Source organism: Microcebus murinus, chromosome 5 (assembly GCF_040939455.1).
Source record: "Microcebus murinus isolate Inina chromosome 5, M.murinus_Inina_mat1.0, whole genome shotgun sequence".
Classification (NCBI taxonomy): domain Eukaryota; kingdom Metazoa; phylum Chordata; class Mammalia; order Primates; family Cheirogaleidae; genus Microcebus; species Microcebus murinus.
In genome coordinates, this window is record NC_134108.1 from 140,985 (window position 1) to 152,785 (window position 11,801).

At 61.2% G+C, this 11,801-nt stretch overlaps 2 long non-coding RNA genes across 2 annotated transcripts; both read left to right on the forward strand.

The window, feature by feature from the left end:
- The first annotated feature begins 3,467 nt into the window (after positions 1-3,467).
- Positions 3,468-7,237, forward strand: LOC142870914 (uncharacterized). The gene is made up of 3 exons (XR_012919234.1): positions 3,468-3,750; positions 3,945-5,531; positions 5,718-7,237. It is a non-coding gene; the product is annotated as an uncharacterized LOC142870914 (long non-coding RNA).
- A 70-nt stretch (positions 7,238-7,307) lies between these two features.
- On the forward strand, positions 7,308-11,053 carry LOC109730855 (uncharacterized). The gene is made up of 3 exons (XR_012919193.1): positions 7,308-7,660; positions 7,816-8,103; positions 9,993-11,053. It is a non-coding gene; the product is annotated as an uncharacterized LOC109730855 (long non-coding RNA).
- The last annotated feature ends 748 nt before the right edge of the window (positions 11,054-11,801 follow it).

Here is an 11,801-nt window from a genome sequence, read left to right on the forward strand (position 1 = left end):
GATGTGCACGGTTGTCTCTGGTCTCTGGGCCTGGGCTCCTCAGCCCACACTGCGTCTGGGGACTTTGACTCCTCACCGTGCGGGAGTCTGCGAGGACGAGGAGGAGGCAAGGCCGGACCAGGAGACGGGAAGTGCAAGCCGAGAGCCGGGAGCTCCCAGGCCAGGGCAGGAGGGCCAGGGCAGGCGTCAGACTCGGGGCCGGGCTGGGGGGGCGAGGAGAAGGCCCAGAGACCAGAAGGGACCCTCTCTCCCAGAGCCCACACCCTGGCACGACAGCTGCTCTGGGCACGCCACTGTCCTCGCTGGGGCCGGTGCCTTGCGGGCGCTGTGGCCCTTGACAGAGAACCCCAGGTCAGAGAACCAACAGGACAGGAGGTGCGAGGACTCTGGGTCCTACAGGGAGGGCCGCCTTGCTGGGGTCTGGGGGCTGCAGGGCTCCGGCCCGGCGGTGGGAAGGGGCCTTTCTGCGGACCCCGTGTTGGGCGTGGTGGGTCCACACCCCACACCTTCCCTGCTGTGCCGCTCCCTGGGGCCTGGTGCCAACGAGGGGGGCACACCAGGGGTCCCCAGGCCGCTCTGAAGACATGTGAGCTTGGCAGGCCCTGCTCTCCCGCGCCGGTGCCCAGACTCAGGCTGTCGGCGTGTAGCCTCCGTGTGCCCTGCGTCCTCCCCTCTCTGTCTCGGGTCCACACCCCACAGACCGTGCGTGTCCTGGACTCTGCTCCCAGACTGTTCACACGCAGCAGCCCTGCGCCCACCCAGCCTGCCGTGGACCCTGCGTGTCCTGGACTCTGCTCCCAGACTGTTCACACGCAGCAGCCCTGCGCCCACCCAGCCTGCCGTGGACCCTGCGTGTCCTGGACTCTGCTCCCAGACTGTTCACACGCAGGAGCCCTGTGCCCTCCCAGCCTGCCGTGGACCCTGCGTGTCCTGGACTCTGCTCCCGGACTGTTCACATGCAGCAGCCCTGCACCCTCTCAGCCTGGCGTGGACCCTGCGTGTCCTGGACTCTGCTCCCGGACTGTTCACACGCAGGAGCCCTGCGCCCACCCAGCCTGCCGTGGACCCTGCGTGTCCTGGACTCTGCTCCCAGACTGTTCACACGCAGGAGCCCTGCACCCTCCCAGCCTGCCGTGGACCCTGCGTGTCCTGGACTCTGCTCCCAGACTGTTCACACGGAGCAGCCCTGCGCCCTCCCAGCCTGCCGTGGACCCTGCGTGTCCTGGACTCAGCTCCCGGACTGTTCACACGGAGCAGCCCTGCGCCCTCCCAGCCTGCCGTGGACCCTGCGTGTCCTGGACTCTGCTCCCAGACTGTTCACACGCAGCAGCCCTGCGCCCTCCCAGCCTGCCGTGGACCCTGTGTGTCCTGGACTCTGCTCCCAGACTATTCACACAGAGCAGCCCTGCACCCTCCCAGCCTGCCGTGGACCCTGCGTGTCCTGGACTCTGCTCCCAGACTGTTCACACGCAGGAGCCCTGCGCCCTCCCAGCCTGCCGTGGACCCTGCGTGTCCTGGACTCTGCTCCCAGACTGTTCACACGGAGCAGCCCTGCGCCCTCCCAGCCTGCCGTGGACCCTGCGTGTCCTGGACTCTGCTCCCGGACTGTTCACACGGAGCAGCCCTGCGCCCTCCCAGCCTGCCGTGGACCCTGCGTGTCCTGGACTCTGCTCCCAGACTGTTCACACGCAGCAGCCCTGCACCCACCCAGCCTGCCGTGGACCCTGCGTGTCCTGGACTCTGCTCCCGGACTGTTCACACGGAGCAGCCCTGCGCCCACCCAGCCTGCCGTGGACCCTGCGTGTCCTGGACTCTGCTCCCAGACTGTTCACACGCAGGAGCCCTGCGCCCTCCCAGCCTGCCGTGGACCCTGCGTGTCCTGGACTCTGCTCCCAGACTGTTCACACGCAGCAGCCCTGCGCCCTCCCAGCCTGCCGTGGACCCTGCGTGTCCTGGACTCTGCTCCCAGACTGTTCACACGCAGGAGCCCTGCACCCTCCCAGCCTGCCGTGGACCCTGCGTGTCCTGGACTCTGCTCCCGGACTGTTCACACGCAGGAGCCCTGCGCCCTCCCAGCCTGCCGTGGACCCTGCGTGTCCTGGACTCTGCTCCCAGACTGTTCACACGCAGCAGCCCTGCCCCCTCCCAGCCTGGCGTGGACCCTGCGTGTCCTGGACTCTGCTCCCGGACTGTTCACACGGAGCAGCCCTGCGCCCACCCAGCCTGGCATGGACCCTGCGTGTCCTGGACTCTGCTCCCAGACTGTTCACACGCAGCAGCCCTGCGCCCACCCAGCCTGCCGTGGACCCTGCGTGTCCTGGACTCTGCTCCCGGACTGTTCACACGCAGCAGCCCTGCGCCCTCCCAGCCTGCCGTGGACCCTGCGTGTCCTGGACTCTGCTCCCGGACTGTTCACACGCAGCAGCCCTGCGCCCACCCAGCCTGCCGTGGACCCTGCGTGTCCTGGACTCTGCTCCCGGACTGTTCACACGCAGCAGCCCTGCGCCCTCCCAGCCTGCCGTGGACCCTGCGTGTCCTGGACTCTGCTCCCGGACTGTTCACACGGAGCAGCCCTGCGCCCTCCCAGCCTGCCGTGGACCCTGCGTGTCCTGGACTCTGTTCCCAGACTATTCACACGGAGCAGCCCTGTTCCCACGATGCCTGTATCCAGCTGGAAGTGGCGTGTTCGGGGACAAAGCCTGCCACATGTCGGGGAGCCTGGGCTGGGGGGCCACAGCCGGGGCTCAGGGAGGAGGGTTGCTCGGGTGAGAGGGAGGTGTCGTTTGCCCCCGGTCTGGGCCTGGGTGTTGCCAGCCACGGCAGGTCGCCTGCAGGTGCAGGGCTTAACGCTGACCCAGCGGCCCCCGGTCCCCACGGCGACTGGGATGGGGTCGGAGTGCGGGAGCCCGTGACGCTGAACTCTTCCAGTGCGTTTGTGGCTTATTTCTGACGGAAATTCTGTTTGGTCACATAGGCGGAGACCTGGGACTCGGGTCACACTCCTTCCCAAAGTCGCAGCAGCGAGAAAGTAGAAGAGGCTGTGTCTGACCCGAAAGCCCGTGAAATCAGGATCTCTTAGCCTCTTGTCTTTCTCTGGAAGCTGCAAACGGCAGCACGAAGGGGAGGAGTCGGCGAGGGCGGGTCACTCAGCCTGCACGTCACACCGTGTCTGGTCCACCAGAGTAAGTGGATTGATTAATGTATAAAACTTAAAATAGCACCTGACACTTAATAAGCGGTAATTCCAAACATTAGCTGCTATTATGATTACATTTAATGACTTATCACAATGGGGATAAAAATCTACCCTTCTGGGCTTATCACTTCCTGCTTGCTTATCTTCTGGAACCATCTGTGGCTTCCTGGGCTTTCCCTCTGCTCTCCTGACTCAGCACCTCTGTTCCCTGTGTCTGTAGGACTTTGTAGGTTACAGACAACAAAAACCCAACTGGAACGGTGAAGGGACTTCAGGCTAGGCTTGATCCAGCCACTCACTGGTGTTCCTTTATTTCCTTTATTTGCTGGTGTGTTTGCCCTGGCGTGCTCCACCGCTGTGGTCTGGCTGGGTGAGGCCTGCCCTGCGCAGACCCTGACCAGAGGGCGGCGTGCGACCGGCCCCCTGAAGAGGCGCGAGGGAGGGTCAGCGCCACCCGCTGGCAGGACGGGAGGCAGCGGTTCTGGAGAGGAAAATCGGAAGGCGGATCCTCTCTCTCCTCGCCACCCCAAGTTTCCCCAACACAGGCTGGACAGGTTGGTCCCAGGTGCGGAGGCTCCCGGCATGTAGTGTGTGCTCAGACGTTTGTGCCGAGTGGACGAAATTCCCTCCTCGCGAAGCTTTTCCGGGTACTGTCGATGAAATATAATTTCCGCCTCCTGAGAACAGTGACGTTTAGTGTCTGCACTGTTTTGCTGTTTTTGTGTTTTTGTTCGGATCTCTTCCTTAGACTATCCAGCGTCTAAAACGTGGCTGTTTTCCTTCCCTTTCCTTTCCTGGTGTGCGAGAAACCCAGTAACCCGTAGTGGAGTGACGTAATGGATGAACGTGGACGTGAGTGGCAGGTGACAGACTGGAGCACACGCAGGTGGTGGGTGGTGGGTAAACCTGGCCCGAGGGACCTTCCTGGGGGGGCCCTCGCGCAGCCCCGGGGCAGGCGCACAGGGCGGCCCGGGCCACGGGGCCGGGGCCGCGGGTCCTACTTGGTGCCCAGCATGCGTGTGGCTGGGCGGGCAGCGGCTCTCCCGGCCAGGGAGGCCGGGTGGGCAGAGGAGAGCCCAGGCCGCGGAGCCGACCATGCCTTTCCGCTCGGGGAGCGGCGAGCTCCGTGGCTCCCACCCGCGGTGGCTTGCGCCCGCCTGGAGGGAGGAGGGCACCCGCGGAGCCGCTGCGGAGGGACGAGGAGCTCGGAGTGTGTGGAAGGCGGAGGTGGGGGGTGAGCGGGCTGTCCCCGTCCCGTGGGAGCCCAAGCCCCATCACTGTGCCCTCCGCAGCCGCCTCACCTCCCCGCAGCCCTGCCCGAGCTGGAAACAGGGCGCCCCGCAGGGCCTGGAGCCCGGGCGGCCATGGGGGCCCTCATGGTGCTCGCTCTGTGCGAGGCCCTGAGCTTCCGCAGAGGCCCTGCTCCCCGGACTCAGCAGGTCTCCTGGGCAGAAAGTGAGTCTCGCAGCGTCCTGTCTGCTCCGCCTGGGCCCCGTCTGTGCGCGGCGCAGCCCAGCTGCAGGGCAGGGTGGCTGTCCGGGCGCCGGCGAGAGGTCAGAGGTGCGGCAGAACCCGCCGGGCGGGAGGGCTGTTCTGGGCCCCTCGGACTGAGGATGGGGAGCAGCTAGCCGGTTCTGCAGCTCCACGTGCCTGAAAGGGAGTCGGCATTCAAGTTAAATGTCATGCCTCCTGACAGTCACGAGACCAATAAAGGTGGGTGTCTTAGTTATATATGGATACATGGCAAGTCACCCCCAGATTTAGTGGCTTAAAAATAACAAACAGCTGTTCTCAAACACAGTCTCCAAGTGTGGTCCTGGCTCAGGGTCTCCTGGGAGGCTCAGCCGACTGTGACCCGGGGCTGGACGCTGGCTGGAGATCTGCCCCTAACACGCCAGTGCCGCGCCTGGCCGGCTGGTGGCGAGTGTGACCCAGGGCTGGATGCTGGCTGGAGATCCGCCCCTAACACGCCAGTGCCGTGCCTGGCCGGCTGGTGCCGGCTGCAGGCAGGGTCTTCTCACCCGAGGGCCCTCACAGCAGGGCAGCCGGTTCCTCACAGGGGTGGCCCGTGAGAGCAGGCACAGAGGGCACACCGTGCTTTCCTGTCACCTACTCTCGGGAGTGACCCGTCTGCTCTGCTTCACTCAGTTGCCGGCGAGTCCAAGGTGTTGCCCTCGAGGCAGGAGCCAGACCCCGCCTCTCGGAGGGAGGGGCATCGAAGGGTCTGCAGACGCATCTTAAAACCACTGTGGAGGGTGTGACAGCTAAACTCGACCCGTAGAGACTGCCCCAAACGTCACCTGGCACGTGTCATTTGGCGATCTCACTTTAGCTGGTAGGTCTATAACGCAATGTCGGCTGCCGCACCAGCCGAGGGGTTTGGGCTGATTACTAAGCCGCCCTGGGACTCAGCTTTGTCCTTTGTGAAATGGGGACTCGCGGCCGCCCTGTTCCCAGCCCCCAGGGGACACTCGTGCCCCCCCGTGGACACAGGCCTGGCTGAGCAGGGTCCACCTCGCAGGGACGGGCGAAGACTGCGGGCGCAGGCAGAGCTGTGCACAGCACGGCGTCCACACGTGGGCGTCTTTGCGAGGAAGGGCTGCGGCTGGCCTGGGCACCGCGGGTCAGTGCATTCTGCAGAGACCCGGCTCCCCACCTCCCTGCACCCCAGCTTCTGGCCTTGAGAACAGAAATGTGGTGCAGTAAGGGTTCAGCCTGCAGAACCGTGAGTTCCTTGGGGTCAGCGGTTCTCCCACGCAGACAAATGGTTCTGTGGAAATTCTGCTTCCCGACCGCGAGAGCCTGTGGGAGTTCCAACATCACCAGGTGTGGCTCTGCCTGGATTTTCCGCCCCACTTTGTTTTCTCCTCCTTCCATGCTGGGGTTGCTGGTTCGGGGTCCTCTAGGCAGCCCCCTTGTGGAGTTTCAGCGTCTGGAGGAGTTTCAGGCCGAGCAGCCTGGGTGTCCCCTGTGGAGCCCGAGGAGACCGTGAGTGGAAACAGTCCCCCCTTTGCTCTCCTCGGTTTGCTCCTGGCGCCCAACAGCTTCGGCCTGGTCCAGGGCACCGCCTGCCTCTCAGAGGCTCCCGGGTGGCGCTGCTCAGCTTGCCGCTCTCTGCACGTCCGCGTTTTCGTCATTGTCACTCATGCCTGAGACCCCCCCGGCCCCCAGCCTCCCCTAGGGACCCTCACGCTCTCCTCTGCGCCCCGACTCAGGGGCCAGGGAGCTCGGTGAACGTGACTGCAGGTGGCTGGGGACAGCCCCGTGTGGAGTGTCTTCCCCGTGGTTTTAGCAGGTGAAATGACACCGGTGGGACCACATGTCCCATTTCTGAGGTAGAAGATACTGTCGCTCTTCTAAGAGGAGAAGCTCCTTTCTCTGTGGTTCTTCCACCTCCAGTGGAAGTGAAGGAGGAGGCTTCACCCGCAGGTGGCTTGTCTCTCCTGGAGGGAGGGACAGAGACCGGCTCTGCGGGCAGGTGAGGCAGGTGAGCAAGGGGGGCCTGTCCAGCCTTCACCAAGCGACGGGACAGAGACAGCCCCCGAGCTGAGGAAGACGGGCTCGGGACAGGCTGGGACCAGGGCTGTGGTGGCATCCCTGAACAGCTGGACACGTGCCCCGAGGAGCAGGTGCAACCCCACTGCGGCTGCCAGTCTGGCCGGGAGCAGGAGAGGTGAGGGGGGACAAGCACCGCCTGGCAGGTGAGGTCACAGGGCAACCTCCAGGGTCTGCAGACAGACAGGCACTCAACATTTGGGGCGTGCGTCATGTAGGGTTTTCACTGGTTTTCCTTCTTAAGAGAACTCTGTGGCAGAGGAAGTGCCCTGTATTTCAGATACTTCCAGGAGTGCTGGCAACGGGAGGAGGAAGAATCCGCTGCTTTCAGCATCACAGAGGTTACCCGACTTTTCTTATCAGTGGGAATGTTCTGGGGTTGCCGTTTGGTCGAGACAGCTCAGTGGGCTTCTGGCTTTGACTGGAAGAGCCAGTCCACCCGCCCTAGGCACCGCTGGGACCTCAGTGTGGGGCTCGGGCCTGCTCCCTCCCGGCCCAGAACTCTGGACTCATCTCTCGTTCGGTGTGTGATGTGGGGCAAAATAATCCACAAAACCTTCAAAGGTGCCGTAGGGGCCGAGCAGACCTCAGCGGGCGCAGTTGGCGCTGCCGTGAGGGTCTGGACAGGCCCAGCCCTGGACCCCCAGAGGCTGCCTCCACACCCCAGATGGGTGATTCCGCACTGGGCTCCGCGGTAAGTGACACCAGGACAGTCTGCAGGCGGTGACTAGAAACAGGGTGGCTTTTCCCAATCCAACGGTGAGACTGAAACGCAGCCTAACACTGCGGACGCCACATCCCGCCGTTTCACACAGGCACTGTGTGACCGCTGTGGCCTTCGCGTCCCCTGAGCGGGTCCCCACTCCCGGGGTGCCGGGTCTGTCGCCTCACCCTGGAAGGCACAGGCAGGTCAGACACTTGGGTGTGGCGTGTGGCCCAGAACTCTGGACTCATCTCTCGTTCGGTGTGTGATGTGGGGCAAAATAATCCAGCCCCTCACAGCCTCAGTTTCAGGCTGGATGCAGGCAGGGGCCCAAGGAAACTCGTCCTCTCTTGCCTCCCAGGAAACTGTCGCCGAGCAGTAGGGGATTTGCTGAGTTCCTGTGGTGCCAAGAGGCCGAGGGAGGAATCGCCCACACCTGGGCACCTGGCGACCGCGAACCCCGGCTGTTTGGTGCCGGGCGGACGGACCCTGGGTCCCCAGACACAGCCGGTCCCTCCGCCACCGAGGAGCAGGGCATCGACCCGGGATCACGTCAGACAAGAAAATCAGAGCAAAACTAGCAGCTCAGTTGGAAGGGAAAGAGAACACCAGGCCAAAACACCTGCTTTCCTTTTTCTCACGCTGTCAGGTAAGTGTCTTTCCCTCACCGGCTGTTGAGACAGCACGAGAAAAGCCCCCTGGGCGGGAACTGGAGGAAGATCCGAGCTATTTAATGTGCTGCGCGCCGCCCGGCTTCGGTTGCGGGCACTGAAACCGCCGCTGCGCTTCACGCTCGCTCACGCCGCACGACACCGCCGCTGCGCTTCGCGCCCGCGTCACGCCGCACGACACCGCCGCTGCGCTTCGCGCCCGCGTCACGCCGCACGACACCGCCGCTGCGCTTCGCGCCCGCGTCACGCCGCACGACACCGCCGCTGCGCTTCACGCCCGCGTCACGCCGCACGACACCGCCGCTGCGCTTCACGCCCGCGTCACGCCGCACGACACCGCCGCTGCGCTTCACGCTCGCTCACGCCGCACGACACCGCCGCTGCGCTTCGCGCTCGCGTCACGCCGCACGACACCGCCGCTGCGCTTCACGCTCGCTCACGCCGCACGACACCGCCGCTGCGCTTCGCGCCCGCGTCACGCCGCACGACACCGCCGCTGCGCTTCACGCCCGCGTCACGCCGCACGACACCGCCGCTGCGCTTCACGCCCGCGTCACGCCGCACGACACCGCCGCTGCGCTTCACGCTCGCTCACGCCGCACGACACCGCCGCTGCGCTTCGCGCTCGCGTCACGCCGCACGACACCGCCGCTGCGCTTCACGCTCGCGTCACGCCGCACGACACCGCCGCTGCGCTTCACGCCCGCGTCACGCCGCACGACACCGCCGCTGCGCTTCACGCTCGCTCACGCCGCACGACACCGCCGCTGCGCTTCACGCCCGCGTCACGCCGCACGACACCGCCGCTGCGCTTCGCGCCCGCGTCACGCCGCACGACACCGCCGCTGCGCTTCGCGCCCGCGTCACGCCGCACGCCGCTCGGGGGCTTCCGCACACGTTTCGTCCCGTTCCGGAGTGGCATGTTGGTACAGGCTGCTGAAATTATCATTTCAGTTTTTTAAGTGAGGAAATTGAGGGGTTCGTGATTTCCCCAAGGAATTTCAGGGCACTGGAGAGAGGGCCACGCTTACGGACGCGTGGAGGGAGGGTGGTCAGCCACGCCGCCGTCCGGTGAGGGCGGAGCCAGGGGGGGGCGGCGCCCCCAGGGCGAGAGCTGCCTAACCTGCCAGGCCGGCCCCACACCGCCCCACGCGGGGGTAGGCAGCGCAGCCCTGACTTGGAAGAGGACATGGAGGGCCACAGAGTTGAGGGGCCTGTCTGAGGTCACGCAGGCAGTGCCTGCTCCTGCCCAGACCCCTGCCTTGAAGGCCCGGAGTTCCTGAGTGCGAGCAGGGCCGTGGGGCTGAGAAGCTCCCAGAGCCTCCAAAGGGGACGGCCGTGGGGCCCCACCCAGGGCGTTGGTGCTCTTTCCCGGCCCATGGCTCGGGGAGCTGGTTCACAGACTCCCTGCCCGTCCCATGGACGCGGGCTTAGTGCCGTGTCCCGTACTGGCCTTATCTGCCGGCCTGAGAAGCCTGCGTCCCTCCCTCCCAGTCAGGGACACCACTCGTACACGTGCGTCTGTGCGCAGCGTCTCCCGGGCCGTTTCGTGGTGCCTGGGAGCCGTTGCAGACTCCTGGGTTGCACCTAAAGAGTCAGGGCTGTACCTTTGGTTGTGGGAGGCCCAGCAGCTACCGCTCCAGGGACCCCAGAGTGACCGCTGCTTTTTTCAAAGTCTAAGTCCCCCAGATAGTGGGTCGGTGCAAAAGTAATTGCAGTTTTAGCATTTTTTGACATTTGCTCTTTGATACTGGAATACATTCTTAAATACATGTGGTCATGTCATACATCATTTTAGTATGAATTTCTTGTTTTATTTGTTTTGCTAATGACTTATTATTAGCTGTTTATTTGATGCTTATTTTAGACTATGGAAATGATGTTATACAAAAAGCAAATTTGAGGGATTTTCTTATTCGCGTTCAAAATGGGTCGTAAAGCAGCAGAGACAAGTCGCAACGTCCACGATGCATTTGGCCCAGGAACTGCTAACGACTATGCAGTGGGGGGGCAAGAAGTTTCGCAAAGGGGAGGAGAGCCTTGAAGATGAGAAGCGCAGTGGCCATCGGAAGTTGACAACGACCCATTGAGAGCAACCATCGAAGCTGATCCTCTTGCAACTACACGAGAAGTTGCTGAAAAACTCAAGGTCGACCATTCTACAGTCATTAGGCATTTGAAGCAAATTGGAAAGGTGAAAAAGCTCACTAAGTGGGTGCCTCATGAGCTGACCACAAATCAGAAAAATCATCATTTTGAAGTGTCATCTTATTGTATGCAACAATGAACCATTTGTGACGTGTGACGAAAAGTGGATTGTATATGACAACCGATGACAACCGCTCAGTGGTTGGACCGAGAAGCAGCTCCAAAGCACTTCCCAAAGCCAAACTTGCACCACAAAAACGTCATGATCACTGTTTGGTGGTCTGCTGCCGGTCTGATCCACTGCAGCTTTCTGAATCCTGGTGAAACCAGGACATCTGAGAAACATGCTCAGCAAATCGATGAGACACACTGAAAACTGCCACGCCTGCAGCTGGCATCGGTCAACAGAAAGGGCCGACTGCACGTTGCACAACCAACACTTCAAAAATTGAACGAATTAAGCTACGAAGTTTTGCCTCATCCGCCGTATTCACTTGATCTCTTGCCAACAGACTCCCACTTCTTCAAGCATCTCAACAGCGTTTTGCAGGGAAAACTCTTCCACAACCAGCAGGATGCAGAAAATTCTTTCCAAGAGTTCTTGGAATCCCGAAGCATAGATTTTTACGCCACAGGAATAAACAAACTTCTTTCTTATTGGCAAAAATGTGTTGATTGTAACGATTCCTATTTTGATTAATGAAAACGTGTTTGGGCCTAATTATAATGATTTAAATTTCATGATTCAAAATCACAATTACTTTTGCACCAACCTTAATATGTCACAAAATATGTTTGAACAAATACCTCAGCTTCTGCCTTTTTAATTTAATTTTTCAGCATATTATGGGGATACAAATGTTAAGGTTACGTATATTGCCCTTTCCCTCCTCCCCCCTTGAGTCAGAGCTTCAAGCGTGTCCATCCCCCAGTTGGTGTGCATCACACTCATTATGTATGTATATACCCATCCCCTCCCCTCCGCCTGCCCAACACCCGATAAATGTTATTCCTATATGTCCACTTAGGTGTTGATCAGTTAACACCAATTTGCTGGTGAGTACATTTGGTGCTTATTTTTTCCATTCTTGGGATACTTCACTTAATAGAATGGGTTCTAGCTTTATCCAGGAAAATACCAGAAGTGCTCTATCACCATTGTTTCTTAAAGCTGAATAGTACTCCATGGTATACATATACCACATTTTATTAATCCACTCATGTACTGATGGGCACTTGGGTTGTTTCCACATCTTTGCAATTGTGAATTGTGCTGCTATAAACATTCGAGTGCAGGTGTCTTTTTCATAAAGTGACTTTTGTTCTTTTGGGGTGATGCCCAGTAGTGGGATTGCTGGATCAAATGGTAGATCCACTTGTATCGCTTTAAGGTATCGCCGTATTGCTTTCCACAGAGGCTGAACTTGTTTGCAGTCCCAGGCTTCTGCTTTTTTATATATACAACGGTTCTCAGCATGGGTGCAGACCAGAATGACCTGAATGCACACTCCCAGGCCTGCTGCGTCGG